The following is an 18,973-nucleotide window of genomic DNA, read 5'->3' as shown; positions in this document are numbered from 1 at the left end:
TTTGACACGTCAGCAAATTTAAAATTATTAAAAAATAATAATTTTTCTTTTTTTAATTTTTTCTGGATTTTTTTTTAATTAAAAATATTTTTTTAATTCTGGAACAGTTCGTCTTCTCCGATCCCCAGCTCTCCCTGATCTCTTCCTTCCTCCATTTTCACTCTCTCTCTCTCTCTCTCTCTTCTTTCCTCCATTTTCACTCTCTTTTCTCTCTTCTTTCCTTCATTTTCAAAAACCCAAACCATAAAATCAATAAAAAATCAAAAACCCAAATCAAAAAATAAACCTTTCGATCTTCTTCTCTTCAAATCAAAAATCAAAAATCAAAAATCTCTCAAATCAAATCAAAATAAACCAAATCAGAGCTTCTTCAAATCAAAAATCTCTCTTCTTTGATCCTCTTCTCTTCTCCTTTTTTTTTCTTTTTCTTTCTTCTGCTGCTTCGATCTCTTCTCCATCTTTTTTTTTTTTTTTTTTCTTTTCTTTTCTGCTGCTTCTCTGGATCTTCTGATCTTCTCCCATTTTTTTCTTTTTCTTCTTCTTCCTCAATCTTATTTTTCTCCTTTTCTTCTTCCCTTTAGAAGCTGGTGGCCGGATGTACAGAGAGAAGAGGCTAGGGAGATTGAGAGAGGAGAGAGAGAGCTGAGTTTGGAAATAAAAGAAAAGGGATTAAAGAAGATGAATATATAATAGAATTATAAAGGGAAAAGAAGAGGGAAAGAAGATAGGGATAAAGAGGGAAAAAGTTGAAAATCCCGCTTGTTTTTTGATATCAGGTTTCTGACGTGCTATTTTTAGCACGTCAGGAGTCTAACATAAAAAAAGAAAAGAAAAAAAAGAAGGTGAATATATATAATATAAATAAACCTAATATAAAAAATATATATTTATTTATTTATTTCTGAAACATATAATATATATATATATATATATATATAAAAGAATTCTTGACGTGCCATATATGGCACGTCAGGAATTCCTGACGTGCCACCTGACGTGCCAAATATAGCACGTCAGGAATTCTTTTATTTTATAATTTTTTTTGTTTTTGTCTTCATTATTTTTCTTCTCTCCCTTTCTTAATTAATTCATTCTTCTTCATTCCCTTTTTTTTTTTTTTCTCTCTCTCTCTCTGCACGTAGGCTTCAATTCTTCTAATTTTTTTTTTTTCCTTTTCTTTTTCCTCCCCCAAGTTCCAACACACCGTAGAGTGCAAGTACAGTACCCTGCAATTTTTTTTTCCTTCTCTCTCTGCATGAAGGAGAAGAATAAAAAGATGAAAGAATTCATGAATATAATTAAGAAGAAAACCTAGCTATTTGGATGCAACGACAAGTTCATTTCATGTTTGTTTGTTTTATCTCCAATTAAATAGTGTTTTTCAGTGAAAAAAAAAAAAGACATAGAGATAATTAGATTTTAATTTCTATACTAAGCGAAGGGATAGGAGAGAGACAGTGTTGGAAAAATAAATGAGGGGGAAGAATAAAAAGATGAAAAAAGCGGAGGGAAAATAAGAAGAGGAAAAAATTTCAAAATTTCGGTCTTTTTTTTTTCTTTTTCTGACGCGCCAATTTGGCACGTCAGAAAATTCTGACGCGACGTGCTATTTTTTAGCGCGTCAGAAAATATTTTCTGACGTGGCATTTTTTGCCACGTCAGAAAATGCTGACGTGGCAAAAAATATGCACTGTTTGCCACGTCAGAAAATACCTATTTTTTTGTAGTGATTGGAAATAAGTCTCTAGATATTTAATTGTTGTATTAGTATGAATTGGTATACTTATGAGTTATGTCATATTATATATGTATAATTTGTTATTATATAATCAAATGATTTAATGATCAATTGATCATGTGATATAATCATATAAATTATAGTGATAATATATTAATACTCAAATTGTGATTTAATTATTTTAAAAAAAAATTGTGATTTAATGATCAAGTGATTATGTTATATGTATAAATATTTTTATAATTATAATTATAAAAATATATTATATAAAAAGGCAGTTAGCAGTTACGGTTAGTAAACCCAATAACCGTTAATCGCTAACCGCTAGGCGATTATAGCGGTTAATACGGTTAAACGGTTAAGCGGTTAATGGTTAGCGGTTATAGCGGTTAGCGGTTAGCGAAACCGCCTACATTGACACCCTTAATTTGACAGGCCATGTCTAGGGAAGACGGATTGTACTACACCCTAATTTAGTGTAATTTAGGTAGACAATCCGTGTCAACCGAAGATGGGTTACATTTATTCATTGATTGTATGCATCCTGTTAAAAAATTTAATAATTTATACCTAGAGAAGACGGGTCGTACCGTATCTTAATGGTTAGGTGGACGATCTGTGCCAACCAAAGATAGATTATGCTTATTCTTTAATAAGGTAGTTTCTTGTTTATTTATAACATGCATATAATGAATTTCTGAGATTAATTATAATTAGCCATTATTGTGCGGATAAAGGTGAAGTCAATATCCTACACTCTCTCTCTTATTTTAAATCTCTTTTATTTTCATGCATTTTACTTTTAAAGAAAATCAAATCAATTCTCTTTTTAATTAAGTTAATTTAATCTTTCAAATTTTGATAATAAAACCCCTGTAGTCCTTGAAGTTCGACACCCTCTCTATAGCCATATCCTACAAAGATTCGTCCTATTTCGAGTGGTTATTTTTATAATTGATATTTTTTGTCACAAAAATACCACAATCAATAAGTAACACATTATTTAATCCAATGTCAATTACTTAATTTGATATTATACGAATCACATTGTCATTGTATATGAATAATATGATTAATTATTTGAATTGTCATTGAATCGTATGATTAAGTATTGATCTTATACATTTATATTATTAAATATGTATATATGTATAATTATAATTTATAACATACATGGATTTATAAGTTTATAACATACATTGGAACTAAGTCTCTAGGTATTTAATTATTGTATTAGTATGAATTTGTATACTTATGATTTATGTCATGTTATATATGTACAATTTGTTATTATATAATCATATGATTTAATCATCAATTTTTATTTTTTTAATTTTTTTTGAAATGGTACTCAAATCTTATAAATCTCAAAGATTGCCAGATTCAGCAAGAACAAGTTCTTGGATACACGATGGACATTCAAGTCTCCAATGTTCCTCAACTCTAATAGTAAGAGCTAATTTAGCTAGCATATGAGCAGCGTCATTTCCTGTTCTCCTAACATGTTGCACCTCCCATTGATCAAGTGAATTGAGAAGAATTTTTGCATCATCAACAAGATTGTCGTACCTCCCCCAACAAGCTGAGTCCTTACGTAAGGCATTGACAATCTCTAAAGAATCCCCCTCAACCACCAAATGAGCACCCAAAGAACCACAAAAGCCAGCCATTCTCCAAGCTGCAAATGCTTCTGCAGAAGCTAGGTCAAGAAGACATGGTTTGGAACTACACATAGCTGCAATCACCTTCCCATCATGGTCACGAGCCAAAATACCCATTCCAATTCTCCTTTGTTTGTGATCAAGTGCAGCGTCCCAATTTACCTTTATAATTCCCCTACCAGGTCTTCTCCAAGCATTCTCCAACAAAACCAATGGATGAACCAACTGCTATTTGCAATTCTGTTCTGCATTAGAAAATGCCTCTAGTTGATGCTTGGCTATTTGAACTACCGTTTCTGGAGGTGTAGAAATACCATCACAAACCAACTTGTTACGACATAATCAAATCTGCCTAAAAATATTAGCAACCAGCCGCATGTCCTCCTCCCCAACTCTATCGTGCAGCTTGAGGAAGATACTCATAAAGTTGTCTTCATCGCTCGTGCATTTATGAATTCTTGAAGAGCTCTCAATCCAAACGTCTCTCGCAGCCGTGCAGCTCCACAAAGCATGCCCCACCGATTCCACCTCCAACCCACAAATGGGATAGAGAGCATCTTCAATGATCCCACGCTTATGCAGATTACCCTTAGTTGGTAAAATTTCATTACAAACTTTCCACAAAAAGGCTTTAACAACTCGAGGCCCCTTTATTTTTCAGATCTTCCTCCATTCCTTGGCTCCAATTTCTAAATTAGAACAACTTCCTTTTGTCCTCTCCTCAAAAGCTTTTGCTAAGTGATATGCACTTTTTACCAAGGACCCACCATTCATAGTTCCTACCTACACCTGCCTATCACTCTGCTGTCTTGGACAGATAGCCATACCACATATGAGATCCACTTCTTCTTTTATGAAAATATCATAGATCAAAGTTTGATTCCACCATTTAGTATCTACACCTGTAAGTGAACTGACCTGAGCATTAACATCAAGCATAATAATTGGAGACTGAATAGAATATGTCAATGGTGAAGGAACCCATCTATCTTTCCAGACTTTGATATCACTGCCATCCCCAACCCTCCATATTAAGCCCTCTTGAAGAAGCCTTTTTGTTGACCATACACTCCTCCAAGCATACGAAGGTCTACTACTAAGATTGGATGTGAGAAAAGAATCATTACGGAAATACTTTTCTTTAAATATCCATGCCACTAGAGAATCAGGATTTTGAATTATCCACCACCCTTGTTTTGCCAACAAGGCTAAATTAAAACACCCTAAATCCCGAAAGCCCATACCACCTTTCTCTTTCCCCCTCCCCATTTTTTCCCAATTCATCCATGCCATTTTCGCCCCATTATCCTTATGCCCCCACCAAAATTTAGACATCATGAAATTAATGTCTTTACTTAAAGTTTTTGTCAAAAGGAAGACACTCATGGTGTATGTTGGAATCGCCTGAACCACCTTTAACAAAACTTCTTTCCTTGCTTGAGATAAAAATCTATCCTTCCACCCATTAATTTTATCCCATATTCTCCCCTTAATGCTTGTGAATGCACTCACCTTTGACTTACCAATGAGAGCAGGCAGCCCTAAATACTTCTCATATCTTCTAGTTGAACTTACACCCACATTAGAAAGGATAAGTTCTTTCGCCTCTTCTTTAGTATTCTTCCTGAAGAAGACCGAAGTTTTCTCCCTATTCAATTTTTGTCCTGAAGCTTTCTCATAAATCTCAAGAAGCTCCTAAATACATAGACACTCAAAAATGCTTGCCTTGCAGAAAATTAGGCTATCATCAGCAAAAAATAGGTGATTTAAGCGAATACCCCATAGTAATAGGAAGCCCTGTAATAATTCTATCTCTTTCAGCCTGTTGGAGAAGTGAGCTCAGACCTTCTGCACACAGGATGAAAAAAATATGGTGACAGTGGATCACCTTGCCTGATGCCCTGAGTTGGAACAATCTTTCTATACGGTTGCCCATTGACAAACACCGAATAAGAGGCCGTCTGAATGAACGTCATCATCAATTGTAACCACCAACTCACAAATCCAATTTCCCTCATTATAGCCTCCAAAAAGTTCCATTCTACCCTATCGTACGCCTTGCTCATGTCCAATTTAAGGGCCATAAATCCCTCACTTCCTTTCATACGACTATCTATAGTATGTAAGGCCTCAAAAGCCACCAATATATTATCAGTGATTAATCTACCTAAGATAAAAGCACTCTACGTAGATGAAATAATAAACGGTAGCACATTTTTCAACCTGTTAGCTAACACTTTGGAGATGAGTTTATATACCACATTACACAGGCTAATGGGTCTATATTCAGTCACACTAGATGGACTATTATTTTTGGGTATAAGAGCAATATTGGTTGCATTCACATCTATATCAAAAACATCATTATTAAGGAAATCAAGAACAACATTGCAAACCTCATTTTTAACAGTACTCCACGACCTCTGATAGAAACATGTGGAGAAGCCATCCGGTCCTAGAGATTTTAGTGGATGCATTTGGAATAGTGCTTTTTCAACTTCAACCTGAGTAAAAATCCGCAGTCATGTAAATTATAATGATAATACATCAATACTTCAATTATGGTTATAAGTAACACATTGTTTAATCCAATGTCAATTACTTAATTTGATATTATACGAATCACATTATCATTGTACATGAATAATATGATTAACTTGATTAAGTATTTGAATTGTCATTGAATCATATGATTTGGTATTGATCTTATACATTTATATTATTCAATATGCATATATGTATAATTATAATTTATAACATGTATGTACTTATAAGTAATTTAATAACATACATTGAAACTAAGTCTCTATGTGCTTCATTATTCTATTAGTATGAACTTATGTACTTATGATTTATGTCATATTATATATGTATAATTTGTTATTATATAATCATATGATTTAATGATCATATAAATTATAGTGATAATACATTAATACTTAAATTATGATTTAATGGTCAATTGATTATGTTATAATAATAATAATAATAATAATAATTATTATTATAATAAAGGTGGTTAGCGGGCGGTTAATAACCACCCACATTTTCACCCCTATGTGGTTTCCTTCCCTAAGTTTAGGAAAAATGTCAAAAAAAATCACACACAGCAAACTCCCTAAATGAGCCATAAACATTAGGATTGCTATAGTGGAATCCAAAGTATTGGGTTCCATTGTCGCGATCCAAAGGCTTATTAAATAGATTAAAAAAAAAAAAAACGCATTCTCTCTCTCCTGTCACAACACACCTTTACTCTATCTCTTTCCTGTCACAACACAGTATGCCATCCCTCTTGTTCTCTCAATGCAACCTCTTTCTGCAAAACATCAAAACTCCCATCTTCAACGTGTGTCTCAACTTTCATCTATGTTCTACACAAGGTAGAGAGGGGACCGAAAGGAGAGAAATATTGAGATTGAGAGAGAGATTGAAGCATGGTGGTTGAGCCACCATCGTCGTGTAGTGGGCAGTGCTTGGGCAAAGCTAAACCAGCTATCTTCCGGCGAGCATAATGCATTTGGTTATTCCTGGTGTCCAGATCAAAATCGGCTAAGAAAGGTTCATTCTTCCCTTTTGTTCGATTTCTCCTAAATTTGTGTTTGTCTTCTCCTAAAGGTTCATTACTTTGTAATCAAGTGTTTTGAAATTATTTTGTATGTAGAATTATTATATTTATTGAGAAGGTTTGAGAAACCGTGGAGAGGAAGAGAAATTGATTTCCTCAGCTCAATCGTAGCTTGAGCCTTGAGGTATTGCTCTTTATATATAGAACTTGGGTACATAATACAATCAATCAAAATTAAAGATAAATTACAATATTCCAGAAATAAGATAGATTGCTATTGTGAGTTGTTGGTAACGATATACTTTCTCCATGATTCTTGCCATCTTGCATTTCATAGAAGGGATTTGATTGTGGCTCACCCAAAGCTGGAAGATATTTCCTCAACATTCTACCATCTTGCCTTCCATATGAGTGACTTCATTGTGGTTCACTGTCATTACCATATCTGGAAGATATTCCCTTAACATTTCTTAAGTGCATTTTTTTTGTTTAACATTCAACTACTTGTTCTTTTATTTGTATTTTTTTTCCCCTTTTTTTCTTCCTTTTCTGCTAAGTTCTCTTGTTGGATGTAGAAGTTGTGATCACAAGTAATTGAGATCCTTTAGTTAATAGAAAAATCCTCATGGTAGAGACCCAATTCAATTCATCTATTATGTATTCAGTTTCTTGGTCTCCATAAATTGACATTCTCTGTCAAACTTTGATCCTGGCCCTTTTGTAGATTGTTAGAGTCTAAATCCTCAACTAATATCTATGCTTGTACTGTTTCGATAGTTAATATAAATTTCATACTACTCAAATATCTGCTATTTCTAGTGCCGAGTTGAGTTCCAATTGATTTCTTTCATAAGGGATTTTGACGCCGGGCAGAACTAGAATTGTTCTGACAGCGTATAAAAGCAGCAGAAACTAAGATTTGAAGATAGAAAAGGGAATTCAGGAAGAGAGAAAATAACAAGTAGGGAAGAGAAAATCCCTAAATGCCCCAAATAAGCAAACAGAGAAATAACTCTGAAAGATTTAAATTTAATTGATAGTATAAACTGGATTGAAAAACAACAAAGACTAGATGCCTTTATATAGGCTAGGCACCTCCTAAACCAACAAGGAAAAGAAAAAGCAAACTTAATTGGAAAAGGAAAACAAATCCTAATAGGAAAAGCAAATCCTAATAGGAAAGGAAAAACCCAATCTTTATTGAAAAAGGAAAACTAAAACATAAATAATAAATCTACTTTATTATTATTATTCTCCTGCATCAGATTTGTCCCCCACTTTAGTTTCATTTTTAATGAACTGAATTATGAATTGTAACTTATTGAATTTATATGATTTGAATAGATTATATTGCTTGCACTCATGGATTTACAAGAGAGGTTGCAAGAGTTCAATGAAACTCCTACCCAAAGCTTCACCATGCTCTTACAAGGGGGCGTCAATACAACAATGAAAATCAACCCCAACCTAAAAAGAAACCTACTACTAAAAAAACAAACTTCTCAGTAGAGGAAGGCATTTTACTAGCAAAGGCTTGGCTCAATACTGGCCTTGATCCAATTCAAGGAAATTCTAAAGAAAGCACCAAATTTTGGGATAGGATTTTGGAGAATTATAATGAGAACAAGAAAGAAACCACTGTAGAACAGATTGCGCATTCTTTATCAAATCAGTGGTCTTTCATCCAAAAAGTCATTAACAAATTCTGTGGGTACTTGGACTAAGTTGAATTTAGGAATCATAGTGGTATTAGTGAGCAAGATAAGCTATAAATGATTTCTTACTAGTAGTGTAAATTAGTCATTTATTTGATTCAAGATTTTAATTATTTTAATTTTATGAATTTTCTTTCAGATTAATATGGCAAAGGCTATGTACCGGGAGTTCAATAACAATGCCATATTTCAATTTGAACATTGTTGGAATATGTTGAAGACAAAACCAAAATGGAAGAAATATATGTTGGCTTAATCAGATTTGAAAAGGAAATGCATTGATACAAGTACTTCTTATCCTCGAGTTGTTATACATTTAGGAGAAGATAACGATGTTCAAAATGTACCTGTAGACTTGGAGAGACCTATAGGCAAGAAGGCCGCGAAAGAGAGAGAGAAAAAGAAAGAGCAAAGATTGTGGAGAGGAAGAAATTGTGATGGAGGTTTTGAGTGGATTAGCATAAGCGAAGAAGAGATCACATGAGGAGAGAAAGAAAGATATCGATACAACAAAGGAGGAGATCATTCGTATTGAGAAACAAAAGCTTGAAGTTGAACTTTGGAAAGAGGAAATAGAACAAAAGAAAGAAGAAAGTTTGAGGTTGAACTTAGGAAAGAGGCAATGGAACGAAAGAAAGAACAAAGGGAAATTATGATGATGGATACAAGCCACTTGTCTAAAGTGTAACTTGAATATATTCAATCTCTCCAAATGGAAATCATTGAGAAGCTTAGGAGTAAATAGTCGTTGGTATTTGCTTATGAATGTATTTAAGTGAACTAATCATGTAATTTTGTAAATAGTCATTGATTTTGTCATCTTTTTGTTCAAGGACTATTTTGCTATTGAGGGGTTGTGTCTTATTATTAACTGAATAGCATTGACCTCTTTGCTGCACACTGATTAATGCTAAGAATGCTTGTGTTGTTTACATATATGAAGATCCTTCTCCGATGATTATTTTGTTATAGGAGCTTTTCTCTCTTCTTCATGTTTTATTTGCTATGTTTTTCAAAAAAAAAAACCACTAAACAGATAAATGTGATATTCTTAGCCTGAGTGTTGTAATGTAGGAGCTCTGCACTCTAAAAGTAGTCCATGGGAAGAGGTACCACCAAAGAGGGTAGTTTATGCTGTTGCTTGTTAAGGAAGGTAATTCAATCAATGTTAATTCAGGCATATTGTCCAAACCAGCAAGTTATGATTATGTAGTAATCAAGCCAGCATGTCATTGTGATACTGCATTAGATAAGCCAACAAATGATTCTAGTATAAAGCTCAATGCTGTAAATAGAGATTTGATAGCAAGCCACAGTAAAAGTCAAGCCTTGAAGAAGGAAAGTATTACAAAGGATCTTATTCAATACAAGTAGGAGGGAACTCATTCCCACATGAAAATCAGATCATATGTTGAATAGGAATACATAAGTGTGTCGAGTATCTTTGTAATTGATATGTAATTGACAATTCCTCATTCTGTGGAATTAACTTACTGTCCATATGTGATGGCACCTGTATATAATGAGCTAGTGTACTCATACGATTGTATTGTGAAAAATATATTGAGAAACATAGTTTCTTCCATTCTTATTCAAATCCTTTCAATGCTAACAAACTAATTTCAGATTCTTGAAGGTCCACTGGGCAGGCTAATTTCATATTGTTGGGCAGAACCGCATGAACGGCCAAGATGTAAGGAAACACTTTCCAGATTGCTTGATTATGAGTGCTCACGCTGCTGATGCACTCTGTTTGTTTGTGTGTAGAAAAAAAAAATTACAAAAAAATAGCAATTATATGAAAGTGCAATCATTCGAATTACAATTTAATAGGCATAGTGCAATCATATGAAATTATAGTTTTTTTTTAATATATTTGTTAATAGACAGGATATTGAAAAAATATATATATATACAATTTAATAGCCATAGTGTAATCATACAAAATTTAAAGTCAAAAGTTCTTATTGGCCATGTATTTGCCATAAATGTTCGACAATTTCTGACAGGAGTTGAGAATGAGTTGCTCGATCTCGAATACGATGATGATTTTGTATGAAGTCCAAAAATTCAATTGTATACTCATACGATGATGGTTCGAGGGGACACTCATGGGTTCATAATCGAAGTCATCTGCTCCAAGGTATAATTCTTGCTCGTCTTCAACGATCATATTATGCAATATTATGGATGCCATCATAATCTCTTTAAGCATTTCAAGTTTGTGTAAATATGCAGGTCCACACACAGTACCAAATCGCGCTTGAAGTACTCCAAATACCTGCTCTACATCCTTCCTTGCTGACTCTTGAGTTGTAGCAAATTTTTTTTTTCTTTTATTTCCTTGTGGAGCATGAATTGTTTTTACGAATATTGCCCATAAAGGATATATACGATCGGCAAGATAGTATCCCATCGCAAAGTCGTGACCATTGAGTGAGTAGTTTATCGAAGGTGCACGCCATTCAGCTAGATTGGTAAATATAGAAGACCGTTCTAACACATTGATGTCATTGTGAGATCCTGGTAACTCAAAAAATGCATGCCATATCCAAAGATTATAAGATGCCACTACTTCCAAAATAATGGTTAGTTCATGGATATGCCAGAATACACATACATTTCCAAGCATTTTGACAATTCTTCAACTTCCAATGCATGCAATCAATGCTTCCCAACATACCTAGAAATCCACGATTTTCGCCAATTGCTAGCAATCTAGCAACGTCATCCTGGGTTGGTGACCTCAAGTACTCGGTGAAAAATTTTGAATTCATCGCTTGAACAAATAGTTTAAAACTATCCATTGCAGTAGCTTCTCCAATTTGTAAGTATTCATTTATAAGATTTGCCGTTACTCCATAAGCGAACATTCTAAGTGCAGCAGTCATCTTTTGTAGGGCAGAGTGCCCAAGCTTGCTAGTATCATTTCTTTTTTGGACAAAATATGGCTCATGATCTACTATTGCATCGTGAATGTAGATAAAAAATTCGCGACACATACGACACCTCATCCGAAATTTATTAGCAGGATAAACTGGCGAGGCAACAAAATAATCGTGGAAAAGGTTTTCTTGACCTTGCAAAGAATTACGGCAAATGGTATTGTAGCGTCAACCAGAACCACGACTTGATATTAATCCTCTTTCGCTATCAAATCGTTCTTTTGCCATACCAATTACTAAAATTATTTATAACTCATCATTAGAAGAAGAGGCATATAAAAGGTCATCGAGTTTAAAAATATGATTCATAGAGAAAAAAGCAAAGAATGAATGAAAGAGAAATTTGGGTTCAAATATATGGAAATTAGAAATAATGGTTGTATGTTAAACTGCTAACAATATATATATATATATATATAGTGGTAGAATAGTTCTATGTTTTACACTAAAAAGTTGAAAAAAAATATACATATAGCCGCTTGCTATAAAAATCTATCGATCAAAAACCAGCCATAAAATACTGCAATAAAATTTGCTGGCCAACAAAAATCAGCCATTCAACGTTCATAACCAGTCACAATGTTCAAAAAAATCTGCCACTGCCAACAATAATTTATTTTAACATGTTTTTCAAAAATATAGCCGTTTGTTCATAAAAAATAAAAAATAAAAACAAAAAACAAAAAATAAAAACAAAAACAAAAAGACAATCAGAGAATGAAACTTGACAAAATAGCTATTGGTTGGTTAGTTAAGAGAATCATTAAAAAAGTAGAGAAATAAAGAATAAAAAAAATAAAGAAAAGTAAAGAAATAATATTTAATTGGTATAGGGAAAGATAAATGGAAGGTATTGTAAAGTGTATGCAGATAGAGAAACAAAAAGTAGTTTAGTTCCTTAAACTCAGGGAAAATCAATGGAAAGTTGCTGAAAATGCTCTAAGATAATGAATTTGGAAAGGCTGGTAGTTCAATACTAGATTGAGTGTAAGGACAAAGCTTGCCGATGAGTTAGCTGATGATAGTTCAGTACTTTGTAATTCCAAATCCTAACTTTTACCATTGAGAAAAATATTAAAAAAAAAAAAAAAAAAAAAAAAACTCCTTCAATTATCAGCCATTTTCAATAAAAGTCCCATAAAGTGGCAAGGGTGACAATTTGATACGTCAAACTACTATTATGTGACGAAAGGTCACTCCATTAGTAATAATTGTTGAAACAAAATTTGACCGTAATCTTCTAAAAAAACCCTACTTTGGCAATTGAAAAACTAAATTTACCATTTTTAATTATTAATACTAAATTTAAATTAAAAAACAAAACAAAAAACAAAATAAAGTGGTCAAATGAGAAGGGAAGGTGGTTGAGCCACCCTAACGCCATGGGGGTGGCTAGCGGCTTCCCAGTTGATTGGGGGTGGCATCAAGCCACCACATGCCTAGGATTGGCAAAACGGATTGACAGATCAACCCGTTTATGACCCGTAATGACCCGTCACCCGATTAGCCTCTACCCGGAGGCAACCCGTTTAACTAAACGGATGGAAACCTCCAACCCAGACATGACACGCCAAAATAAGAGACGCGAGCTGAGAGAGGGATGCGGCAGCGGTGGCACGCGAGAGAGAGAGAGAGAGATGGAGACACGAGTGGTGACGGCGCGCAAGCGAGAGAGGCGAGGCTGGCGAGTGGCAGTGTATTAGGGTTTAATCGGATGAGTTACACCTAAGAGATGGAATTAGGGTGAGAAGAAAGGAAGAAGAAGGAGACGGACGGCTAGGGTTGGTTTGCAAAAAGAGAAAGGCCCAGGAACATTCTTGATGAAGTGAAAATAGATCTATAGCTTATTCAATAAAATTTTATTTATTTATTACCTTGGACACGTGGAGCACATTGTGTAGCACCTCAGATTTTGAAAATCTTATTTTAGAAATATTAATTTGATGCTATGATTATATTAATATTCATATTAGGCAATGATGTTAATTCTTGGAAAATTTATGATATTACCGAGAGTGATAATTAGATAATGGTAATTGGTAATAATATGATAGTAAAATGGAAGGTAGAATAATCAATGGTAGGTATAATAGTAGATGGAGATTTATAGATAAGTGCTAGTAGATGGAGATTTATAGATAAGTACTAGTAGATGGAGAATTATAGATGAAGATTAGTGGATGAAGGTTTATAGATGAAGATTGGTAGATGGAGATGGTTTCCTATAAATAGAGTCCTCACCCTTCACAAATTTCACCACTCCACTCCCTTCTCTTCCACATATTCTTCATTCTTCCATTTTCTACTCGGTCTTTCTTCTTTCTGAAAGTGTTTACACGAAACAGAGAGAGAAAGGGCGAGACAAAGCGTTGCAAGAAAGAAAGAACACGAGAGAGAACGGACTTGAGAAATTAGTTTGAAAGATATACTAGTAGTGTTAGTCAGATTGGAGCAACTAGATCCTTCAGACCACTTTTAGCTTCAGTCTAGAGGTAAGTAAATTCACTACCCATTCTAAAGTTACTTCATGTCATGCTATTTATTCATTCTTTAGTAAATTGTAAATGATTATTTTATTTACGTATTATGAAGTTATGTTGCATGCATGAAGGATTTCTAAATGAATTATCTAGAAAGTTTCTATTTCTTTAAACGCTTTCTAAGTACAACAAGTTTATATTTGAAAAGGTTTCCATTTTGAGAAAAGAAAGTTGAGAAATGATGATGATTATAAGAAAGAAAAAAAGATGATAAACCCTCCTACATGTTGCCCTAAGATGCATCAAAAGAAGTACAAAGAAAAGTACAAGAGATGAGATAAATGTTTATGAAATGAGGGCACATGTATGGAGGAGAGTATTTTTGGCCCCAAGATAAGTAAAGATGAGAGTTCGGTACCGATACTCGGATGGAGGCGAAACCACTGAAGGAGGCTATGCCAGAAGGTGGTATTCCATCAACATGACCGTTGAGTGCACCAAGAAAAGAGGTAATTGACGGTCGGGCATGGCTGAGGCCACAGTTCAGTGCCATGGTCACAAGGACCCGCAACCCTCGTACACAGGGGTAATAGTGTACATGGGCCCTAATATGAGAAAATGATAATATAATTTCAATGATGATATACTATGATGATTTTCAATGATGATATACTATGATGATTTACAATGATGATTTATAGCGATGCATTATGATGATGATTTATAAAGATGATTTATGTCGATGATCTAATAAATATAATAGTACGTATATGCTACGGAAGATACAACCGTACATACATGTATTATTATTATGGCTGGATGTTTATTTATTTGTAAAAACAATTATCAAAACTGAGAACAAGGAGCAAAACTATTTATGGTTGTGGATTTTACTTGCTGGGCCCCCTTTGGGCTCATTCAGTTTTATTTCTTGTTTTCAGGTAGAAAGGATGCTGGAATAGAAGGCCGGAATGGGGGCGGGAATAATTATTAACTTTCAAAGTCTTTTCATATCAATTATTGTAATAATATGATATTCCGCAACTAAAGTTTAATGTTTTCTAATCTCGCTTGTAATAAAATCTCTTGAATAATGTTTTATACATTTATTGTATCCTTTAAAATTAAGTACTCTGATAGACCTTATAGATCTTTGCAAGAACTTTTGTTGTAAAAGAAGAAAAGTGGCAAACTCAGCCTTAACGGGCTGGGGATGTTACAATTTTGGTATCAAAGCAAAGGTTATAAGGTTCTGGCAGACTTTTCAAAAAAAAAAAAAAAAAAGGGTTAATGGGAAGCCACATTCCGGCCAAGTATAGTTAGTCAATGTAGTCACTACTAGATAATCCAAAGATTCTTGTCTAAATTGTTTAATGGTTGTTATATTATCGATGGTGAAGAATGGCGTCCCCGCCTCACAATAACCAAGATGGCAACACCGGGTTCAACAACTCCGGAGATGGAGAAAACGTTATCATCAACCATGAGTTAAGCCCTATGACAACGTTGGCAACTACTCTCATGAACCTGCTAGACGAGGCCCGACGCGGGAAAGGATCCACTAGCGAAGAACAACAAGGTTGCACATTCGAAAAGTTTCGTCGGCAGCAACCTCCTACCTTTGAAGGAAATGCGGGTGCAGAAGTTGCAGAAAACTGGTTTCTGCAAACCGAAAGGCTGCTAAAGGTGATGGACTGCGCCGATAATAAGATGGTTAGGTATGCTACTTACCTCCTAACTAATCAAGCAAATCGGTGGTGGGAAACCAAGGAGGGACAAGTACGAAGCCGATTAGGAATAAAGGAAGAGGATCCCATTCCCTGGGAAGAATTCAAGAAAGAATTTTATGAACGATTCTTTCCTCAGACAGTTCGACAAGCCAGGGCCCAGGAATTTACGGACCTGGTTCAAGGGTCAATGACGGTAGAGAAATATGCTGCCAAATTCATCGAACTATCACGATTTGCCCCTTATCTCGTGTCAACTGGAGAGCTAGAAGCAAGGAAGTTTGAAAGAGGACTGCAACCACGCATTATGAACCTTGTGGTAGGATTCCAGATTGGAAACTTATCAGACCTCATTAACAAAGCTGCGATAATCGAGCAGACCCAGAATACAAATTCGGGGTATCCCAACCAGAATGCAGATTCGGGGTATTCCCACCAGAGGAAGAGAAATGTCCCACAATGGAACCACTCAGGAGAGCAACCCAATAAGAAGAGATTTCACCAGACCCCACAACGAAGTTTTGCACCACAACAACCCCGTCAACAAGGAAATGGCGGTCACCGTGTACCATGTCAGAAATGTGGAAAGCTTCATGCCGGGAATTGTCTGTTTGGGCAGCCGGTATGTTACAGATGCGGGAAACCTGGACATATCCTACGAGATTGCAAGGCCCCTCCCAACAACCTAAGCGGTCAGAAACGCCCTGAGGAGCAGAAGAACCATGCAACCGCTCGGGTTTATGCTCTAACGCCTGGTGATGCATCATCGTCCAATGAAGTGGTGGCAGGTACCCTCCCTATTTCTAATGGTATAGCTTCCGTTCTTTTTGATCCTGGAGCAACACACTCATTTGTGTCATACTCCTTTGCTAAAGCAAGTAACCTAAAGCTAGAATCATTAGATGTAAGCTTATCAGTGGCTACCCCTGTAGGAAAGACAGTCATATGTACCTCGGTAGTTAGACGTTGTCCTGTATCAATTAAAGGTCATGTCATGCCAGCAAATCTTGTAATATTCGAGATGAGCGGGTTTGATGTGATCTTAGGAATGGATTGGCTATCCATGTACCATGCGTGCGTGGATTGTTTCCACAAGGAGGTAATATTTAGACCGTCGGGAGATGAAGAATTCAAATTTTATGGAGATCGAACTATCAACACGCCTAAGTTGATATCCGCACTGCATGCAACTCGATTAATCAGGAAGGGCTGTTTAGGATTTTTTGGCATGCGTGACAGAGGAGAAAGCAGAAGCAAAAATCGAAGAGATACCCGTTGTACGGGAATTTACCGACGTTTTTCCGGATGAATTGCCGGGAATACCTCCCAATAGGGAAATCGAATTCACTATAGACCTACTACCAGGCACCGCACCCATATCCAAGGCTCCTTATCGGATGGCACCACGAGAACTCGCAGAGCTCAAGGATCAACTACAGGAACTACTCGACAAAGGTTTTATTCGTCCGAGTGTATCACCGTGGGGAGCACCTGTTCTATTTGTGAAAAAGAAGGATGGATCTATGCGATTATGTATTGACTATAGGGAATAGAATAAGGTTACAATCAAGAATAAATACCCGCTCCCAAGGATTGATGATCTTTTCGATCAACTCCAAGGGTCGTAAGTATTCTCTAAGATTGACCTTCGTTCCGGTTATCATCAACTCAAAATTCGGGAGGAGGACATACAAAAGTCAGCGTTTCGGACAAGGTACGGACATTACGAATTCTTAGTAATGTCTTTCGGCTTAACTAACGCTCCAGCTGCATTTATGGACATGATGAATCGAGTATTTCGAGAACTTGTTGACCGATGCGTGGTAGTATTTATCGACGACATCTTAATTTATTCAAAGACTCGGGAGGAACACGAAGAGCACTTGCGCACGATGTTGGACATTTTGAGGAAGCAACAACTTTATGCGAAGTTCAAAAAGTGTGAATTTTGGTTAGACAATGTGACTTTCTTGGGACACGTTGTCACCAAGGATGGGATAGCAGTGGATCCAAGTAAAGTAAAGGCGATAGTCAATTGGGTACAACCGTCAAATGCCCATGAAGTACGAAGTTTCTTAGGACTTGCTAGCTACTACAGGAAGTTTGTAGAAGGATTTTCTAAGTTGGCAACACCGTTAACCAGATTAACAAGGAAGAACGAAAAATTTCAGTGGACGGAGGATTGCGAGCGAAGTTTCCAAGGGCTGAAGCAACGGCTAGTCACCGCACCAGTTCTCACTCTTCCATCAGGGACTGGTGGATTTGTGATTTATAGCGACGCCTCTCTTAAAGGCTTGGGTTGCGTGCTGATGTAACAAGGGAAAGTTATCGCTTACGCCTCAAGACAATTGAAGACCTACGAACACAATTACCCAACTCATGATCTCGAGCTAGCCGCAGTAGTCTTTGCTTTAAAGATATGGCGACATTACCTGTACGGAGAGCATTGCGAAATCTTCACAGATCACAAGAGCCTGAAGTATTTCTTCACCCAAAAGGAGCTCAACATGCGACAAAGACGCTGGTTGGAACTACTAAGCGACTACGATTGTAAGATTAACTACCACCTTGGAAAGGCGAATGTAGTCGCTGATGCTCTCAGCAGAAGAACCACGGAGGGAACATTATCAGCCATATTCACGATGCATCAGAAGTTACTCCTTGACCTGGACAAGGAGGGAATTGAGATAATTCAATCTTGCATGAGCAGCCTAACCCTGGAGTCAACCTTGTTGGAACAAATCAAGACAGCACAGCTTTCAGACAGCGAGTCATCTATAATTCGTGAAGGAATGGAGAAGGGGCTACAACCAGATTTCCAAATCTCCAAGGATGGAGTGTTAAGATTTCATGACCGAGTGTGCGTTCCCAATAATGCAGAACTGAAGAAGGTCATCTTGTCAGAAGCCCATCAATCCTTATATACAGTCCATCCGGGAAGCACGAAGATGTATCGAGACTTACGCAAAAGCTATTGGTGGAATGGAATGAAGAAGGATATCGCACAATACGTGGAGCGATGCCTGACGTGTCAACAAGTTAAGGCAGAACATCAAAGACCTGCAGGGCCTTTACAACCTCTCCCTATTCCTGAATGGAAATGGGAACGTATTTCGATGGACTTTGTGTCTGGTTTTCC

The sequence above is a fragment of the Corylus avellana genome, chromosome ca11 (genome assembly GCF_901000735.1).
Source record: "Corylus avellana chromosome ca11, CavTom2PMs-1.0".
NCBI lineage: Eukaryota > Viridiplantae > Streptophyta > Magnoliopsida > Fagales > Betulaceae > Corylus > Corylus avellana.
The sequence above is the reverse complement of the archived record's forward strand: the minus strand, read 5'-3'. Positions refer to the sequence as shown.